This window comes from Bos taurus, chromosome 17 (assembly GCF_002263795.3).
Source record: "Bos taurus isolate L1 Dominette 01449 registration number 42190680 breed Hereford chromosome 17, ARS-UCD2.0, whole genome shotgun sequence".
Classification (NCBI taxonomy): domain Eukaryota; kingdom Metazoa; phylum Chordata; class Mammalia; order Artiodactyla; family Bovidae; genus Bos; species Bos taurus.
In genome coordinates, this window is record NC_037344.1 from 59,904,329 (window position 1) to 59,926,017 (window position 21,689).

General features: G+C 43.5%; 1 long non-coding RNA gene across 3 annotated transcripts in view; it reads right to left on the reverse strand.

Annotated features, from left to right (window-relative positions):
• The window catches only part of LOC100848596 (uncharacterized), a 155,990-nt gene that overhangs the window by 22,265 nt on the left and 112,036 nt on the right, over nt 1–21,689 (reverse strand). For all 3 annotated transcript variants that reach the window (XR_003030040.2, XR_001502218.3, XR_003030039.2), the window contains exons 6-7: nt 19,330–20,436; nt 17,021–17,150 (exon numbers count right to left, since the gene is read on the reverse strand). This is a non-coding gene — a long non-coding RNA (uncharacterized lncRNA). The remainder of the gene's footprint in view (nt 1–17,020; nt 17,151–19,329; nt 20,437–21,689) is intronic.

A 21,689-nucleotide genomic window follows, 5' to 3' on the forward strand; every position in this document is an offset into this window, starting at 1 on the left:
CATCCTCTGCCATCCGCTTCTCCTTTTGCCTTCAATCTTTTCCAGCATCAGCATCTTTTTACTTTATTTCCCAGCATAAGGGTCTTTTTAAGTAGACGTCCAATAAATGTTTCCACTATTGTGAATTGTGGCTATTATTGATAAAGCACCCTGGTGGTTCAGACAGTAAAGAATCTGCCTGCAATGCAGGAGAGGCAGGATACCTGGGTTTGATCCCTGGGTTGGGAAGATTGCCTGGAGAAGGGAATGGCTACCTGCTCCAATATTTTTGCCTGGAGAATTCCCATGGACAGAGGAGCCTGGTGGGCTACAGTCCATGGGGGCACAAATAGTCAGATATGACTGAGTGACTAACACACACACACACTAAAAATGATGCTTGGCTCATAGCCAGGAGGGTTAAAACACCCAAATGGGCTTTGGTGAAAAGGTGTGCTATTTTTATCCTTGGAAAGGTCTAGGAAAAGATGGGAAACATCTAACCTGGATAGTTTAGAGAATGGTAGATGCACTGGAATTCATGGACCCTTGAAAACCAAAACCCCTTAGACTTCAGGTTACAATTCTCTGCATTAAACTTTCATCCCATTAAAGATAAAGACTGGACCACTGAACCTGCCCCATGCCCCAGTCTAGATTAGGCATCCCATTTTATACCATATGGCTTCCTCTTTCCTTGTACCTCCCACCACTGGTGAAAATTTCTTATTGTGAAATAAATTGATACCACACACTAGACTCCAGCTCCTCAAGAATGCAAAATTGACAAGCTGGTCTTATTCCCCATCACATCCCCAACATCTTGCCCCACTTGCCACATAGCATGCTCTCTGTCACGTATTAGTTGAATTAATTAAGTGATCACTGGATGGAGCTTCCAGCTGTGGGTTTCTAGGCTCCCATTCCAACCATCTGACCAGAATTAAGAACATGAACTTGATCCCAAGCAGAGGTTTTCAGACAGCAAAATATGTCGGCAGAAAACCCACCAGGCCAACACTTTAGCTCCCTGGTGTAGCTCCTCGGTCTCACGGATCGCACGTGTTTTGCATATGGAACCCCCATTGACGTAACTGGGAATTTCACGGATGGGACAAATGAAGAGGCAAGACAGCAGTAGATGTTTGCAGCACGAAACTGTCAAGAAGAGATGCTCTGTGACCAGGAGACCAGAGAGCATTCCCCCACCATGAAGGGCAGAGAGCATGCGGGCTGAGCGGTGGTCACTGGCCAGCCTTCTGGAATGCACGGAGGGCTGAGAGCTTGCTCTGCCTCCTTGGCCCCACGACATCGGAAGCTTGGGTGGCTTCCATAACAGCAGCCTGGTCGCCCCCTCCCCTTTCCATCCTGCGGCCCCCTTCCTCAGCCCCGGCCCCTCCACTTCCCTCCCAGCGGTCCCCAGACAAAAACAAAAGACCCATTACGGAGTTATTAGCTGCGTCTCGCATATCCCGCGGAGAGAGACAACTGCCAAGCCCACTTCGACTTAAAATGTTTAACAGATCTACCCACATCTAATTTCTGTCACTGTGTTTACAGTACAAGGAACCCAGAGAAGAAAGCCGTGGAGAAAAGTACTAGGGTTGGGGTTGTTGGGGGGTGGGGGAGGGACCGAGGAGGGGGGGCAAAAAATAAATGCCAAACGCCTTCAAAGGCGACATTCCTCCCTGTGGTTTGCAAACACTTCCTCTCTCCCCAGCCATCCTGTAATCACGCTCCAGCGTTCACCAGAGGAGTGTTTACATCCAACACCATTACCGGCAGGGGAGACAGGCGAAATTAAGGCCTCTGGTCTCTGTTCTCCGAGGCCCCATTATCTCTTTCCTTCCCTTACCTCCTTTCATCAAACGCCTCCAATATATGAAGGGGTAAAAGCCTTTAATGGGATTTTGAAGATCTTAAAAGCCAGGCGGTTTGTTTAAAAAGGAAAAAGACCAAGAGGAGTGGAACACAGCCTGGGATCCCTGGGTCCACTTTTTGAAAAAGGGAGCAAACTTTGTTCTCTCTCTCTCTTTTTTTTTTTTTGCCCCGCGTCTGCCAAATCGAGTGTTGGGTTTGAGGTTTGTCTTGGATGGACAAGCAGACCACACAGAGCTGCCAGTGGAAAGCCCCCTTTCGAGTGAGGCTGAGAATTGCCATCCACAGCATTTCCCGGGGCCTGGCACGTTCCCTCCACTTCTCTCTCTCTCCCTCTCTCGAAGCTGTGTCCAACGCCCAATCTGGCACCAACATCCCAACCGTGGTTAGCCAAGCCTAATGGTGGCTGAGGGAACAAGATAAAGGGGAGACAATGGTCAAAGTCAGAGGAAATATTGCATGTTGGCAAGTTTGAAAGGATAGATTTGGGTTTCTTCATTCCCCCAAGGCTGGGAAAACCCCAGTCCTACGTTGCCACAGAGTTTGGTTAGGAGCGAGGCTGGCTTTTCCAAAGAAATCATTCTATTTGGTGTTCTCTTTCCATTTCTCTGGGCCAATTACACTTAGCTGAATCAGCACTGGACAGCTCGGGGGTTTGTTGAGCCATAGTTGTCTTGGGGAGCCATGAGGGGGTGAAGAGTGATTTATGAGTTACACTGGATTTGAATGAGACTCTGTGTTGTCTCATTCACAACCGGGCAGGGTTGAAGACATTGTTGGTTGGTGTTGTAATATCAGAGTGGAATGTCTATGTTGGATGTGACATGATTTCAGAAAACACGTTGGTGTGCAATGCTGTGTTCGTTTAGGTGTGTTAAGTTGGACCGCTGGACTGTGGTGTCATGTTGGGAAAGCCATGTCATGAGACCATCAAGCATTGGTTTAGTTCACCAACACAACTGACTGTCCCAGTAAAAAAAACCTGAGGTTGCCACATGGCCTGTTTGCACAGAAGATGACGGCTTTCAGGAGACATGAGACAGCATTCTGTCTCCTGAAATCCCAACAGGGACCCCAAGGTCATCACAGCCCAGTGACCCAAACTGTCCTTTGGCTGAACACCAACTCCAAATGCCCAGGACTCCTCTACAAAGTGCAACGGGGTCTTTCGTTACCACCCTCCCTGGTTTCCTTCACTACAAGCCACTCCTCTAACCACATGGAGCTTCCAGCCAAGAGCTTCTCCAGTCCTGCCTGTTCCTTTGTGCACTTGGAAAACGTCTCCTAAGCTCCCTCTAACTTGGGGCAGCGGTGATTCAGCCACAAGAGCTGGAGGTGACTGAACGTGACCTCTCCCTTCTTTCACAAGAACTCTTGTCTCTGATCATCAGCAGACAGTTTCCTCCCTCATCCAAAGTGACTGGCAGCAGAGCACCTTATTCTGAGCAGTCGGAGGTTTCCAACCTGGTTTTTATAATGGAACCAAGTTGTTCCACCTCCAAAGAGGAGAGACACCCATCACAAGAGCAGCTCGCATGAATGGGCAGCTCCCAGTGGGTCAGATGCTGAGCTAAGCACTGCACAGGCCTCTTCTCTCTACATCCTCTTAAAAGCCCCGGGGAAGGAAGTATTGCTCACTTTGTTTGGTGGATTCATTCAACAAATATTTTCAGAACAACTACTATGTTTCAGGCAGTGTTCTTGGACCTGGGGATACAGCAGCGAACAAGAGTGGAAAATCTTCGCTAGCCTGTAGATTCTGATCTAGTGGCAGGGAAAGGTGAGTCTCAGAGAAGCTAAGACAGTTGCACAAAGCCACGCAGCTGTGAAGAGCAGAGCTCAGACTCTGCCACAGAATCACCTGACCCCAAAGCGGTGATTCAGAAAACAAAAAGCAAACACATAACATTAAGCAGAGTTCCCTGTGCTCTACAATAGGGCCTTGTTGGTCATCCATTTTAAGTAGAGCCGTGTGTACACGTCCATCCCAAACTTCCTACCTAAACTCTCCCCCAAATCTTCCCCAACCCCCACCCCAGGAACCATAAGTTCTTTCTCTAAGTCTGTGAGTCTGTGTGGCAGCTTGGATGGGAGGGAGTTTGGAGGAGAATGGATACATGTATATATATGGCTGAGTCCCTTTGCTTGTTCATCTGAAACGATCACAACATTGTTAATCAGCCATACTTCAATTCAAAATTAAAAGTTTAGTAAAAAAGAAAAAAAATTAAGCTATTGAAAGCTAAAAAAAAATTTTTTTAAATCAAAACCAAAACATACACACAGCCATGATTGTACCAACTACCTGTCCTTCCTTTATAAAAGTCACTCGTGTCCGTTCAGGATACACTGACTTACTTTGGTTTTCTGGTTTTTGTTTTCAATATCAGTGACTCTGCCTCAGATGCCTGCTGCTTACCATCAGATGTAAACACAAATAGTCCTGCAGGCTCAAATACATTTATAGAGGGATGGAGGTTGCGAGGCCAGAAAGAAAGGGCTGATGGAGGGAACGAGATAGAGGTTCCATCCCTGGTTAGGTGAGAGCTGGCATGTCTGAGATCCCAGAGTCATTGCCAGCATGAGAGAAGGAATAAGGGTGAAATCCTGGCTGGTAGAGTCCAATCCCAAGCCAGAGAGAGCTGTCATCATGGAAAACACAGTACTTTATTTTTTAAACTGGGAACAGTTTGCAAAGGGCTTCCCTCCCTCCTAGGATTGCAGAAGAGAAGGATGGGTTATACCAAGAGCAAGCCAAGCTTAAGAGACCAAGGTCCAAGTCCCCATGACACATTATCTGGAGCTTAGGTTGGTCATTTTGCCTCTCTGAGACTCAGTTTCTTCATCAATTACATGGGAATGCTCTTAACACCTAAGTGACAGAGCTGTGATAAGGAGTGTTAAATGAGAATACTTACGGAAAGTACCTTGCGCATTTTAAAGAGCTACATGACTACTAGATAGTCCACCAGCCTGGCAGGAGCCAACCCTTATATTATGAACTACAAAATTACAAGGCTGGGAACACTGAGAAGAGACTCAGGGTCTTCAACTTGGAGAAGAAGGTTAAGTCGATATTGTAGAAGAGAGACTTCCCCGGTGGTCCAGGGGTTAAGGCTCTGCCTTCCAATGCAGGGGATGTGGTTTCCATTCCTGGTAGGAGATCTGAGATGCCAACGGGACAACTAAGCCTGCACACAACTAGAAAGCTCATGGACCACAACTGGAGAAACTCCTGCTCCACAACAAAGACCCAACGCAGCCAAAATTTAAAAATAAATAAAAATTTAAAAAAAATTTTTTAATTAATGAGTTATGATTTAAAAAAAGAAAAAGATTGTAGGAGAAAGAAAATGAGGCTCACATTGACATATCTGATATACGGTAAGTCCTGTGTTTGACATGATATCATTTGGGGTACCATCCTATCCTCATTTTATGAATAAATAAATAAATAAATGTTCAATGAGGCAAAGCAATGTTCCCATTATCACCAGAGCAAAAAGAAAATAATAATAATGAAAGTATTGGTTTTCAAATTTAGAATTGTCAAAACCCCAATTTTTTTTTGTTTTGAACTACTAAAAAACTCACTAAAACCCAGATTTTTCCCCCCACTTTGTCACCTTGTTTGTGCAAACTACCCCCTAAAAAAACAACTTACTCAACTGGATTTTACATTTAAAGGCCTAACCTGTCTTCATTACCTGTCTCCTCAAAATAAACAGACCCCCCAAGCCTCAGTCAGGCCATTCACAGAAGCCGCTACATGGACTTAGTCATCTCTGTCTGAGTGGCTGCCCGGAGTCAGGCAATGAACAAAGTGACCCCCTCCTGACCCTCCCTCTCTTGCTGTCTCCTTGCTTTTCTTCATATACAGGGGGTTTCCAGGGGCTCTGGGGGGTTATGAATATGAGGCACCTCTTGCTCTACCCCGGTTCTGTAGTGCAGCCCCTCTAGGGAAGGGATGGCGTGCTTGACATGACATGACCTGATGGCGTACTCCATGGCGGATTCCTGTGTGTGGTGTTTGGACTCCATCTTCAAATTCTGACTCTGTTTTCCACTCCTCCACGATTGAAAAGGCTCTCGTTGAGCACAGCTTGCTTCTCTCAGACTGTCTCCAGACCCATAGATTCCTGCCTTCAGTCTCAAGACCCTCCCCTCCTCCACTGAGAAGGTGAGTGACCCTGGGCAGATCATGCAACAGCCCCTGCCTCTCAACACACGGCCCCACCCTCCACCCAGCTGCCCAAGTCTGCAAAGCCATCTCGAAGCTCCTGTCCCTCTCTCTTCAGATCTAAGTCCCTACCAACCCAACCTCCACAGCAGTCCTCAAATCCATTCTCTCCATTCTCACTGGCTTTCACCATCTCCGTCTTGCCCTTGGCTTTGGTCTCACTGCTTCCACTCTGGCCTTCATCCCTTCTCCGCACTGCAGACAGAGCATGCCTTTTAAATATGCAAATCCATCCATTGTGCCCCTACCTCCCTTCCAAAACTCTTTCCATGGCTCCCTAAGGCTATCCATTTTTTTCAGATTTCTTTTATTGGAGGACAACTGCTGGACAATGCTGTGAGTCTCCATCATACGATGAGATGAATCAGCATTGTGTGTACATATAGCCCTCTTCTTCAGCCTCTCTCTCGCCCTCCCCCACCCCACCCCTCTAGGTCACCGGAGTGCTAAGCTGAGCTCCCTGTGCCACACAGCAGGTTCCCACTAGCTGTTTCACATGTGCCAGTGCACCTGTGTCAATCTCGCTCTCCCAGTTCGTCTCACCCCCCTCCCCCAACTACGTTCATGTGTCCATTCTCTATATCTGCATCTCTATCCCTCCCTGCAAACAGACTCATCTGCGCCATCTTTCTAGATTTCTAGATTTCATACATATGCATTAATATCCAGCATTTGTTTTCCTCTTTCTTATTTACTTCACTCCATATGACAGACTATAAATCCATCCACGTCACTATACATGACCCCATTTCATTCCTTTTTGTGGCTGAGTAATATTCCGTTCTATATATATATACCACATCTCATTTATCCATTCATCTGTTGATAGACATTTAGGTTGCTTCCAATTTCTGGCTACTGTAAATAGTGCTGCAATGAACACTGGGGTACTTGTGTCTTTTTGAGTTATGGTTTTCTCATGAGAGTTGGATTGTGAAGAAAGCTGAGCACTGAAGAATTGATGTTTTTGAACTGTGGTGTTGGAGAAGACTCTTGAGAGTCCCTTGGACTCCAAGGAGATCCAACCAGTCCATTCTAAAGGAGATCAGTCCTGGGTGTTCACTGGAAGGACTGATGCTAAAGCTGAAACTCCAATACTTTGGCCATCTCATGCGAAGAGTTGACTCATTGGAAAAGACTCTGATGCTGGGAGGGATTGGGGGCAGGAGGAGAAGGGGACGACAGAGGATGAGATGGCTGGATGGCATCACCAACTCGATGGACATGAATCTGAGTGAACTCTGGGAGTTGGTGATGGACAGGGAGGCCTGGTGTGCTGCGATTCATGAGGTCGCAGAGTCAGACATGACTAAGCGACTGAACTGAACTGACCATGGCCTCTACTGCTATAAATTAACTGGCCAAAGTGAGGAACCACGTCAGCTCTACACTCCAGTTTCCTACCAGCCTTATGACCTTGGCCAGATGGCTCACCTTGTCTGTGCTTTGGTTTTGCAGTCTGCACCTATGGCTCAGGGTTGTTGTCATGATGAAATGAGTTAATAAAGAAAAGCTATTTGGAAAAGTGTCTGGTGAACAGTAAAGACTTATTAAATTATACTTATTTTATTATCTTCATCATCATTATTACTGTTCTTTTTTTCTTTTTTTTTTTGGCCACTCAGGCAGCTTATGGAACTTGCTCGACCAGGGGTGGAAACTGCATGCCCTGCAGTGGAAGTGCAGAGTCTTAACCACTGGACCACCAGGGAAGTCCTCATTACTAGTATTCTTATATTTGAATAATAAGCCCTCAGTATAGGATACAGAGGTTGGCAAGATCTACTTTTTGCCTATTTATCCAACTTCAACTCTGTTCTCATGCTTTACCTTCTTCTTCTTCTTTTTTAATTAATTAATTTATTTATTTGACTGTGCAAGGTCTTAGTTGTGGCATGGGAACTCTTTGTTGTAGCATGTAGGATCTAGTTCCCTAAGCAGGGATCAAACCCAGGCCTCCTACGCTGAGAGTACAGAGTCTTAGCCACTGGACCACCAGGGAAGCCCACTCACTCACCCCTTACATTCTATGCACCAGCCATTCTTAACTTCTTTGTTTTTTTAACTCAATATAGAGGCAATGATTTATGCATAAAGATGGTCATCACAGTGATGTTTATCATAAAGCTGTTTTAAAGCTAAATATCCGTCAATTAAAAATGCTTAAGTAAAATCGTAGTATAATCATGTATTTCAAAAACATTTTAAATTATGACTCTAATGAATATTTAATGACAGGAGAAAATGCTTATGATGTGACAGTACATGAAAAATGACTTAAAATTGTATGCACAGCATTATCTCAACCTGAAGGAAATAAATCAAAATGTTTGCCAGTGGTGATCTCTCTGTTAGAGAGATCTGTTAGATTATAGCTGATTTTCTTTTCTTCCTACTTTGCCTATTTTCCAAATTTTATAGAGTCAGTATGTATACCTTTCATATAAGGGAGAAGGGGAGACAGAAAGGGAAACTTGCTTCCTTTCTTTTTTTTGCTTCAAATGTAAATGTTCTGGTATTAAAAACTCACTTCTTGGAAATTCCCTGGCAGTCCAGTGGCTAGGACTCCGAGCTTTCACTGCCAGGGTTTGGGTTCTACCTCTGGTCTGGGAACTAAGATCCCATAAGCTGCACGGCATGGCCAGAAAAAAACTAAATAAAAATTAAAACAAAACAAAAAATTCACTCCCAAGTCACACACACACAATTGCCACCAAGTCCCATCCCACCTCCCCATTCATGAAAACAATATTTCAATTCTGGTCTTTACTGAAAACTTAAAGAAAAAAATGATTTCCCCCCACAAGCTAAAATAATTCACTAGACTCCTCTCCTAGAATAAAGAAATCTTGAAGCTAGGGGGAAATATCTCAGTCTGCTCCAGCTTAGAATGAAATCCAAAACAGATTTGGTTACAGGGCACAAACACACATTAAACTTTTTAAAATGGAGGCAAACAAATCATTTTAATCCCAAGATTTTAGAGTATTATCCCTATTCTTAGAAGTTATTACCTGATCAATACACTGCATCTCTCAGGAACTCAGACATCCCTTCATGTGTTGTTTAGAAGAGTGGAAGGACGTGGTATATGTGTGTATATCTTCTTCTTCAGGTCAACCAGATGTTCTGAGATGCATGCATTGTGTCCATAAATGCTGAGTTGACCAGATGTCTGAACATCATATATATGTATATATTTATTTATTTATTTGTGTGTGTGTGTGTGTGTAACAGGCAGAAAAAGAGAGAGAAACAAAAGAGCAAAGTTCACTAACAATTTTTTTCCTTTTCAAAGCAAACTTTGATAACTCTCCGTCCCAATAAGTTATGGCTTCCTCTCAGCCGGCTTCCTTGGTGGGAATGGCAGGTTCCCATGCCAACTGGAATGGGGGGAGGGGGAGGGTGTGAGAGCCATTTGATGGTTTGTCAAGATATGCACTCCAGCACCTCATTCTTCTACAAATGTTTTTAAATGAAAAAGCTTTGCCATTTAGACAAAAAGAGGAACTAATATTCTTGCAGAGAAGCAAAGAACCTCGTACTAAAGAACACAAGATAACATTACTAATATATCATTATGAACCCCTAATGAATGAAAATATTATTCACATTTTCCTGTGATTTTATGCTTGGTTATGAAGCATTTCAAGGGGAGAGAATGAGAGAGACAAACACTGTGGCCAGCATTGTTACTTTGACGTTACAAATAACTGTATTTATGATGGTATTATACAGTTCATATATTTCCCTCTAATAGTGCCAATAAAAAGATGGCATTTTCCCAGCGTCTGCTCTCTGCTCATGTTTTATGTCTTACTTTCCTCAAGGGTCTGTGGGCTCTTAAGCAAAAGAGCTAATTTTTCACAGTATTAGAGGGGAAGGAAAGTTGGCTTTCTCTCTTTCTACACTAAACTGCTCTTTTCCTATTAGTCTTCACAAGGCAAAATGTTGTTCCTTAAAAAGAAAAGTCACACACACATGTACATAAGAGCTTGCATTGTTACAGAGTTCTTCCTACCTACCCAGCACCTGGGTTTTATACATATCACTTCAGTTGACCTTCAGGACAAGCTTCTGAGCCAAGCACTCTAAGGGTACCCCTTTTAGGGATGAAGAGATGGAGATTCTTAAAGAGTAAGTTCCCCCAAAGACACTCAGAATGATCCAGGACTCAGGTTCCTCAAAGTCAATGCCCTGAAGAGGATGGGATGTTATGGAGAGAGCAGCATGGAAACATACTGATTACCAGATGTAAAAGACAGCCAATGGGAATTTCCTGTATGACTCAGGGAACTCAGACTGGTGCTCTGTAACAACCTGGAGGGGTGTGATGGGGAGGGAGGTTCAAGACAGAGGGGACATGCGTATGCCTATGGCTGATTTATGTTGATGTTTGAAGAAACCAACACATTATTGTAGGGCAATTATCCTCCAATTAAAAATAAGTAAATTTAATATTTTTTGAAAAGTCAGTGCTCTGGGTGACACTCTTGCTTTTCTGTCCTTTTGTTTTCTCTCACTGTTAAGATTTTCATTTATTATGATGGATAAGTATTCTAACTGGCAGCAGAAAACTCAGTCTCACAAAGCCTTTAACAAGACACTTACTCTTTTTGTTTTCTCTCTTTTTGGTTATTTATTCATTGACTTTATATTTTTATTGTTTTTTTATTTTGTAACTAATTTTTGTTGGAGTATGATAGCTTTACAATGTAGTGTTGGTTTCTACTGTATAGCAAAGTGAATCAGCTAGATGCTTACATCTAGCCCCTCTTTTTTGGATTTTCTTCCCATTTAGGTCACCACAGAGCACTGAGTAGGCTCAGTGCTGATACAGTAGGCTCTCTGTATCTCTGTTATTTTATGCCTAGTACTGATGGTGTATATATGTAAATCCCAATCTCCCAGTCCATTCCACCTCTCCTCGCCCCCTTGTTATCCATACATTTGTTCTCTACGTTTAAGGCACAAAGTCTTTTTCAATGGGATGCAAAGGCCAGCTAACTTCCATCAATGATGCTTCTTGGTATCTTCTTCCACAGATCCAGCTGTATGAACTTAAATAAGTAACTTAACCCTCCTGGACATCAGTTTTCTTATAAGAGAGAAATATCACAGCCCAGCATCGACATAGAATGTGAGCTTAAAAAATATGATGTGCTCACTCATTATCAGAGAAATGCAAATCCAAACCACAATGAGGTACCGTCTCACCCTGGTCAGCATGTTGACGTATGGCAAAACCAATACAATACTGTGAAGTAATTAGCCTCCAATTAAAATAAATAAATTTATGTTTAAAAAAATCTACAAACAATAAATGCTGGAGAGGGTGCAGAGAAAGGGAACCCTCTTACACTGTTGGTGGGAATGGAGAACAGTGTGGAGATTCTTTAAAAAACTGGAAATAGAACTGCAATACAACCTAGCAATCCCACTGCTGGGCATACACACCAAGGAAACCAGAACTGAAAGAGACACGTGTACCCCAATGTTCATCGCAGCACTGTTTACAATAGCCAGGACATGGAAGCAACCTAGATGTCCATCGGCAGACGATGGATAAGAAAGCTGTAATACATATACACAATGGAATATCACTCAGCTATTAAAAAGGAACACATTTGAATCAGTTGTAATGATGTGGATGAAATTGGAGCCTATTACACAGAGTGAAGTAAGTCAGAAAGAAAAACACCAATACAGTATATTAATGCATATATATGGAATTTAGAAAAATGGTAATGATGACCCTATATGTGAGACAGCAAAAGAGACACAGATATAAAGAACAGACTTTTGTTGGACTCTGTGCGAGAAGGCGAGGGTGGGGTGGGATGATTTGAGAGAACAGCACTGAAACATGTATATTACCATATGTGAAATAGATCACCAGTCCAGGTTCGATGCATGAAACAGGGCACTCAAAGCCAGTGTACTGGGACAACCGTGAAGGATGGGATGGGGAGGGAGGTGGGAGGGGGGTTCAGGATGGGGACACATGTACACCCATGGCTGATTCATGTCAATGTATGGCAAAAACCACTACAATATTGTAATTAGCCTCCAATTAAAATAAATTAATTAATTAAAATAAAAAATTAAAAAAAAGAAATATGAGCTATACTATGCTTAGTCGCTCAGTCGTGTCCAACTCTTTGAGACCCCATGGACTGTAGCCCGCCAGGCTCCTCTGTCCATGGGGATCCTCCAGGCAAGAATACTGGAGTGGGTTGTCATTCCCTTCTCCAGGGCATCTTTACAACTCAGGAATCCAATTGAGGTCTCCTGCATTACAGGTGGATTCTTTACCAGCTGAGCTGCCAGGGAAGCCCAAGAAATATGATGCGTTAATTTAAATAATATTCACTCAGCCCTTCTTAGGTGACTGACAAGATATCAGGTGCTGAGGGAATAGCCATGAAAAGAATATAACCCCTGCTCTCTAGACGCATATGGCCTGGTGCAAGAGATAAACATGCAAAGAGACCAATACTATTGCCTCTCATTGGTTCTTTGATGTAGGTACTGAATTATCTTTGAGTTTCTGGCCAGCATCCAAAGCACTAACAGACAAAATAATTTCAAAGTTATCCAGAAATATTTCATCACAGATACTCCCTTCTAAAACAAAACAGGGACTTCTCTGGTAGTCCAGTGGTTAAAATTCCATGCTTCCACTGCAGGGGGCGAGGGTTTGATCCCTGGTTGAGGAACAAAGAGTCCCACATGCCATGTGGTGTGGCCAAAAAGTAATAAAAATTTAAAAACAAAACCAAAAAAAGAAAAAACACTTGTAGAAATCCACAGGGCTTCTACCGGGCAATTGAAGGTATAAACTGTGGATACAGGAGTCAAACATGCTTTTGGACTATCACAGCAATGAACAGAGATTATGATATCAACAAATGACTACTCCTGTCGAGTAGTCATTTATAAACATTATAAACAAACAATATCTTTGTTTATAATTACATACCTGCACCAATCAGCAAACTAAAATGTGAGAGAGCTCACAACATGACAGCCAGCCAGTAAGAAAAAAAAAAAAAAGTATTTCTAAGTACTCAGCAAGACTAGACTCTTCAAAATATCCTCAGACCCTCTCTATTTTCAAGTCTCCATGATTCCATCAGTTACTTAAAACAGTTTCTCAGCCTGGACACTATTTACATTCTGGATAAGTCTTCATTCTGGGGGATGCTCTGTGCACTATAGAATATTTAGAAGCATCCATGACTTATATCCACCAGATCCAAACACCCCCTCCATGATGACAACTAATAACATCCCCAGGGACTTCCCTAGTAGTCCAGTGGCTAGGACTTCATGCTCCCAATACATGGGGCCTAGATTGGATCCCTGGTCTGGGAACTATCAATAGATCCCCCATGCCACAAGGAAGATTGAAGATCCTGTGCGCCACAATTAAGACCCTGAGCAGCCAAATAAATAAAATAAAAATTTTAAAAATAATAACATATCCAGAAATTTCCAAACATCCCCAGGCAAGAGAGTGTCCCCAAACCACCCACCAGTTGACAGCCATTGGTCTAAGACTAAAAGCGCCTCTATATTTTGGAGCAGTTAAGATCCACTTAGGATCGAGCTTAGCCTGGCCTGGCCCCTCCTAAGATATCTTTCTTTCTTCAAGTCAGGAATTTGGAAAGAAGCCATCAAATGTTTCATTCATTCATTAACTTGCCTATTCACTCCCTCCTCCCTCCACTGGTAGAGTGCGGTAGCCATTTGGAGGCATGGCCCAGACCCAGAACAAAACCACTAAACCCATTAAAGACATCCAAGAAAATACCATCCAGGACATGATGTGAACAACCAAAGCTCACCAGTATACTTGAGGTCTAAACTTGACCCTGGCCTATCTCTTGAGCCTGTGACTTTTTGCTAAGACTCAACTTCATCACCTGTAAAATGGACTTGATGTATGTCTCCCAAACATCAATCCTTTGGATGCTACCTTCAAAAGTTTTGCCAACTTCAGCATCTCTATAACCATTTGCTGACTATATTTTTTCCTTAAATCTTTATTTACTCTCCCAAGGAAATTGCACACCACTCTTCTATACATATATCCAGTATCACCTCCATAAACGAAAGGCAAAGGTCTGTATAGTCAAAGCTTTTTCCCAGTAGTCATGTATGGATGTGAGAGGTGGACCATAAAGGCTGAAAACTGAAAAACTGAGGATCTCAACTGTGGTGCTGGATAAGACTCCTGAAGATCCCGTGGACCACAAGGAGATCAAACCAGTCAATCTTAAGGGAAATCAACCCTGAATATTCACTGGAAGGGCGGATATTGAAGCTGAAGCTCCAATACTTTGTCCACCTGATGCGAAGAGCTGACTCATTGGAAAAGACCCTGATGCTGGGAAAGATTGAAGGCAGGAGGAGAAGGGGCTGACAGAGGATGAGATGGTTCATTGGCATCACAGACTCAATGGACATAAGTTTGAGCAAACTCCAGAAGATGGTGAGGGACTGGGAAGCCTGGTGTGCTGCAGTCCATGGGGTTGCAAAGAGTCAGACACGACTTAGTGACTGAACAACAATAACCATCTTAAAAAAAGAAATACAGGGAAAGCAAAACACAGCTATTATATTCCAGCTACACACTGTTGTCAGTGGAAGCTTCTAAGCATATAGGAACTGATTTCCAAGCTACTGGGGATTAACTGCATCTTTTCAAGTGTTCTCAATTGCACCCAGGCAGGTAGGGAAGAAATGCTTGGGGGCTTGCTCCAGCTAGGATAAGTGGCTACAAAAGAAGTATGTTGCAAGGAAGTGCAAATGTTTGGAACTGGGGTAAAAAAGTTCTGCAAGTAAAGCAGAGGCCAAGACTGGGGGGCAGGGGGGCGAGCTGAAGAAATGGAAGAAGGTGTCAGGAGTGAAGAAGGGGTGACTTCGCAAATTTGCCCTCTGGCATCAGGATCCTTGGCGAGCTCAGCACTTTTGAGGTTCAAGTTTGTTTATTCTTGGCAAAATGCAACCGCCTGTTTCTAAGAGCAAAGTCTTTAAAAGGCTTATAAAATCTACTCAAAAGGCTTTCTGGACATCAAATAGCTCATAAAAAGGAACATTTTGATGAGTTAAGTGTAAATGAATCAGAAACATACGGATTCCATTTTGCCTAATCTGCTCGTGGATTTAGAAACGAAGGGGAAAACTGCTCCAAGCCAAATTCTTCAGGGGCTTTGTAGACCCCCGAAACCTTTGAAAGCCTTTGGCGACGTTAAGCAAATCCCATACAGAACTCTGCCTTGCCCTCCTGAACTTTGGTCTTCAAGAAAGGCCCCCAATGGAAGATCATTCTGAGGAAGAAAGGGAAGGAAAGGGGTAAACAGAGCCCATTTACTATGTGCTCAGAACTCTGCACTTACCAGCTGCCATAGGCTGAACCCCTCCAGGAAGGGGACACACTTTATGTCACCAGAGAGAGAGGAGGCCACAGAGGATAGTGACACCAAGGAGATGGGGTGCTCATCCCAGCTCCCCCAAGGGCCAGCTTTGTCCATCTGGCCAAGTTAAAGTAATGTCCCTAAGTATCAGTCTCCCCATCTGTAAAATGGAGCTGAAAGGGGCATGTAGGTAAAACTGTGAGGGTTACATTTTCAAATTATGGAACATTTCATCCAGTGCTCAGCACATAAGTACTTGATCAAGACTGGCCATCATGGGACTTCCCTGGTGGTCCAGTGGTTAAGATTTTGCTTTCCAATGCAGGGGGTGTGGGTTTGATCCCTGGTCGGGGAGCTAAGCTCCCACATGCCTCATGGTCAATAAAAAAACAAGACATAAAACAGAAGCAATACTATCATGAATTCAATAAGGACTTTAAAAATGGTTTCACTGATGGCTTAGCTGGTAAAGAATCTATCTGAAGTGCAGGAGACCTGGGTTCAATCCCTGGGTTGGGAAGATCCCCTGGAGAAGGGAATGGCAATCCACTTCAGTATTCTTGACTGGAGAACCTTAAATCTTACAAAATATAAAATAAAAGCCTGGCCATCATTATAAGACACAAACACTGTAGCGTGGGCATGGATATTATCCCCATTTTAAAGACCAAGAAACTGGGTCCAAGAATGATTCATTCATCCCGGGTCCCAAATCCATTAAAATAGTAGACTCATGATTTAGCCTCGTAATTCCAAAACCAGAGGTCTTGTCAGTGCAATCCACGGCTTTCTGAAAAGACTCAAGAATCTAGCAGAATGGATCAAACTCCAGAGACTGGGATTCATTTTCCAATAAGGTTGGTGCCGGGAGCCTCATTCCAGCCTCATGGCCATGGCTGGAGGTGAGCTAAGATGAGCCTTCCTCCCAGACTTCCAAGGACTTTTTGGTGCCAAGACAGAAAGAGACCTACACCCTCCATCAGAGGTGTTGAGAGATCTCCCTGGCTCCAAAGTTTTGTTTGCTTGGTGTGACGGGTTAATGGAATTACAGGGAAGAAGCAGAAGATGAAAGGAGAGGGAGAAATTTGGAATCACGCTACATTTTCCGCTCACTGTCTCTCTGACTGATGCTGTGTAATATGGCTGTAAAAATACATGAAGCAAAATCTAAAGGGAGGGGGAAGTCTATGTAAATGGGCCAGGTGGATAATACTTGGCGTGTTGTACATGTTTCTGCACATGGTTTTATCAAAGGGGATAATTACAGAGTATGGAAAATAAGACATATTGTTTCCATATGAGAGATAAAGAGAGTGTTAGAAGTGATTAAAGGGACTTAAGGGTGTAGAATGTTCTCATAATGAGAACTGCTTGTGTCCTAGAATTAGAGTGTTTTTGTTTTTTTTTAAAGCCAGAATTGCAGAAGTCTTTCTAGCATTCTATAAAGGGAAGGCTTCTTAATTTTTTGCAAGTTTGGCCAAACTCAAAACATTAGACTCACCCGGGCAGCCTCTCTTCATTTCCTGAGTCTGTTTTGTCCGGGGATTATCTAGGCAGGTCTCCTTTGCATCTGGCAGCTTCACTGATGGGCCCCACAGCAACACAGCTATGAGGTCAGGAAAGCTTAGAGCCTGACAACAAAAACACGAACACCTGATTAAAAATTGGGCCAGGGACTTTTGAATGGACATTTCCACGAAGAAGATACACAAATGGCCAATAAGCACATGAAATGATGCTCCACATTACTATGCACTACGGAAATACAATCACAACCATAATAAGACACCACTTCACACCCATCAGGACGGTTGTCGGAGAAGGCGATGGCACCCCACTCCAGTGCTGGAGCAAATCCCACGGACAGAGGAGCCTGCTGGGCTGCAGTCCATGGGGTCGCTAAGAGTCGGACACGACTGAGCGACTTCACTTTCACTTTTCACTTTCATGCACTGGAGAAGGAAATGGCAACCCACTCCAGGGTTCTTGCCTGGAGAATCCCAGGGATGGGGGAGCCTGGTGGGCTGCCGTCTATGGGGTCGCACAGAGTCGGACATGACTGAAGTGACTTAGCAGCAGCAGTAGGATGGCTGTAAGTAAGAAAATAAAACATAATGAGCTGGTGAAGATGTGGAGGAATGCTTGTATATGGGAATGGAAGGTGTAGAAGTCACTCTGGAAAGCGATGTAGCAGATCCTCAAAAAGTTAAACATAGCATCACCGTGTGTGTGTGTGTGTGTGTGTGTGTGTGTGTGTGTACACGCGCGCGCGTGCGTGTATCAGTCGCTCAGTTGTGTCTGACTCTTTGTGACCCCATGGATGTAGCCTGCCAGGCTCCTCACCATGTGGCCCACCAATTCCACTCCTGGGTATATACCCAAAGGAGTTGAAAAGAGGAAAAGAGGGAGCTCAGTTTGGTGCTCTGTGAGGACCTAGAGGAGAGGAATGTGGGGTGGGAGGGAAGCTCAAGAAGGAGGGGAGATATATATATATATATATATATATATATATACACACACACACACACACATATAGCTGATTCATTTTGTGATACAGCAGAAACTAACACAACATTTTAAAGCAATTAAAATCCAATAAAAAAAACTAGGAAAAATACTTTAATGGTTAATTTTATGTCATGTCAATTTCACCCCAATATAAATAAATAGGCAAATAAAAATAAAGGCTGGACCTCACTCTCTTCCCCTCCACCTGCCGAGACCAAGAACCCTTGACCTTGCAATGAAAGATCTGGGCCTCCAGCTCAATGCCAGTAGCGCTAGCCTCCCCAGCGCTGGCCTCCTTCGAACTATAGCTCCCCTCTTGGAACTAAGCTGGATGGACCCTGATGGTAAGTAAACAAACTGACTTGATTCACAGAAGGGTTTTGATACAATATCTGCCCAAAGCTGCCCAAGACATGGATTATTGCAAACTTTTTTCCTTAAATCTTTTCCTTTGTTATTAGAATTATTAGAAAAATAATTCTAGCAGAAATAGAGGGAGCTGGCTGTTTAGGGCTTTGTCAGTCTCTGTTGCTCAGCAACCTGGCTTGGCTGTCAAGGAAATTAGCATCCATTAAGAATTGTGCGTCATTATAACTTGGAGGTGACCTGCCTCAATGTTATCATAGTAATAGATATAAAGTCAAGTCTTTCTTCGCCCCTTGCTCACTCTGAGTCCCTGGGCAAGACATTACCTCCATTTTCCTCATCTCTAAGATGGGCATAGGGCTTCCCTGGTGGCTCAGCAGTAAAGAATCCTCATGCAATCCAGGAGATATGGGTTTGATCCCTGGGTCGGGAAGATTCCCTGGAGAAGGGTACGGCAACCCACTCCAGTATTCTTGCCTGGGACATCCCATGGTCAGAGGAGCCTGGTGGGCTACAGTCCATGGGATCGCAAAAGAGTTGGACACAACTCTGCAACTAAACAATAGCAAGATGGGCATAACCATGCCTTGGGATGCTGTCATGAAGTTAACATAGCATTCATTCAGGAGTTGCTCAAATAATACTATTCTTTTCCCTTTCTGCTATCCTAGCCTGGTCTGAGAGGTTTACAATGGGAATAATGATGCCCAATAAGGAATAAGACAGCTGTGAAAGGGCACTGATGGTGTGACTTTAGCTTACTGATGCTGTAGCATCCTGATCGATCTGGAACTGGATAAGATCACTACACACAGGGGAAAACGGCAGCCCAGAGAGGTTCTAAAACTTGAGAGATGTCACACAGCAAATTACCCACAGAGCAAGAGTTACAACTTGGGTGACTAAACTCCAAAGCTGTAGATGAGGCATTGGTACCATCTGTCGGGTGAGGATTCAAGTGCCTCCTTCCAGCTGGGTAGATGCCAACTCTTGGGCATGGCATGCTCAGTAGTGCAGGTACTTGCAACACAAGGCCACTTGCACGGTCAGAAACAGTACACTGGCTGAGTAGAAAGAATCTTCCCGCTGGAAGTTACCACTTTCCTACTTGTCTCTGGTAAGCGACAAAGGAGGACTGTTGAAAAATAAATCTTTTTAGAATATATATATTTCCCAGAATTTGTTCACTCCACAAATATTTATTGATTTCTTGTTATAGGTCAAGTTTTCTTCCAGAAACAAGTACACAAGATCCCTGTGAGTTACAGAAAACTCCAGGACATGGTGAAGGACAAGGAAGCCTGGCATGCTGCAGTCTATGGGGTCACAAAGAGTCGGACACGACTGAGGGACTGGACAGCAACACAACTGTGCACAGAAAACTCACATTCAAGTGGAAAAGACAGAAATCAGGTTAGAGAGAAATCCAGAGAATTTCGGATTTATAAGCACTATGAAGTCACTAATATGGGGAAATGCAATAAAATGTGCAGGGCATGCTAATTTTAGTTCGGTGAGCAGGGATATTCTCTCTGGGGAAGGGGTATTTAAGTAGAGACTGAAATAGATAGAAGGAGCTGGCACTGACCTGAGGAAAGAGTTTTCCAGGCAGAGTGACCCTCACGGGCAAAGGCCCTGAGGTCGGAACAAACCTGCCATGTTTAAGAGACAGAGACGCTATGTGGCCAGGGTGGGACAGGCTGGAGGTTGGGAAACAATGGGCAGGTGTGAGGCCAAATCATGCAGAACCTCAGTGAACTTGAATTACCTAAGAGACGTAATCTCACCGTAAGCAATTTAACAAAGAGATAACATAAAAGATTTAAAGAGATCATGGTCATTCATTATCTCAACTTGTAGAGAAAACTGACCAGTGACATTTTGGTGCATGTCCTTTCAAACATTCTATTTCATATCCTATCATATAAACATATAGGGGACTTCCCTGGTCGTCCAGTGGTTAGGACGCTGCGCTTCCACTGCAGAGAGCATGCGTTCAACCCCGTGTCAGGGAACTAAGGTTTCACATGCCGCATGGCACAACTGAAAAAAAAAAAAAGAAAGAAAATATATATATATACTTACAAGAGTAGGATCATATAATACATCCATGAAACTAGCCTTTTATTTTATTTTATTGTGTGTTTATTACTTAATACATCATCAACATCTTTCCATGCCTGTCCACTTAGCTATTACACTGAGTTCACTTGGACACATGTCTGGGACAGACTAGGTGCTCAACAAATATTTGTATAAAGAAAGACTGAAAGGAAAAAAAAGGAAGGGAAGGAGAAAAAGAGGAGGAAATAATTTCTAACAGCTGCTTCATCTTCCAGCGGGAGATTACAGGTTAATTTCACAAGCCATCTCCTACTGTGGGCGTTTAGGGAGGTTCCCGTGCTTCACTGCCGTCAGCGATGCTGCCGTGACATCACCATCTCGTCCTCACACCTCAAGATAACTGCTCCAACCACATCCTCAGGATAATCTCCCAGAAGTGGGATTTCTGAGACCACAGGCATATCCATTTTTTTAAAAGAACGTGTACACCCGTGGCGGATTCATGTTGATGTATGGCAAAACCAACACAATATTGTAAAGTAAAAAATAAATAAATAAAAGTCCAAATACTTCCGGCAAAAATAAAATAAAAGAACGTCCCCTCCAAAAAGATTGACTGACGTACCCTCCCATTGGCAGCGTCTGAGGGCTCTGAGTAAAATGTCGCTTACAAAAGAAAAACAAACAAACAAACAAAAAAACCAGGATGGGTTTACTGAGCATCACTGGATTTCTGAAAGTTCTTATTTTCTGAAAGTTCATCTTATTTCACTCAGTCATGTGGGCATCTTTTCCCACATAGAAGATGGGGAACTAAAGTTTCTGATCCTTCCTCCTCCTTGGAATATTTCCAATGTGAATCATCTCAGAGAAATGAGACCGGATGACTGGGGAAAACTCTTTTTCCGTCTCTGGGGCTGAAAGACCAGCCCCGGATCAGATGCCTCCTTCCTTCTGCAAAATTAAGAGGTGCAAAAAGATTCCCTGTTCTGACTGCCAGGTCCTTTCATAAGTCACTGGTTTTAATATTGATTTGGCAGCTCCAATAATGATTTCTTCTTTTAAAGAATAGGACTTGAAGGCAAACTGCAGAATGAGGCCATGAACTTGACCGTGAACCTGGCTATGAACCCAGCTATCAACCCGGCCATGAACCCAGCTAGGAACCTGGCCATGAACATGGTCTGAGCTGTGATTGTTCACAACACTTTCCACATCTCTCCTACCATCTT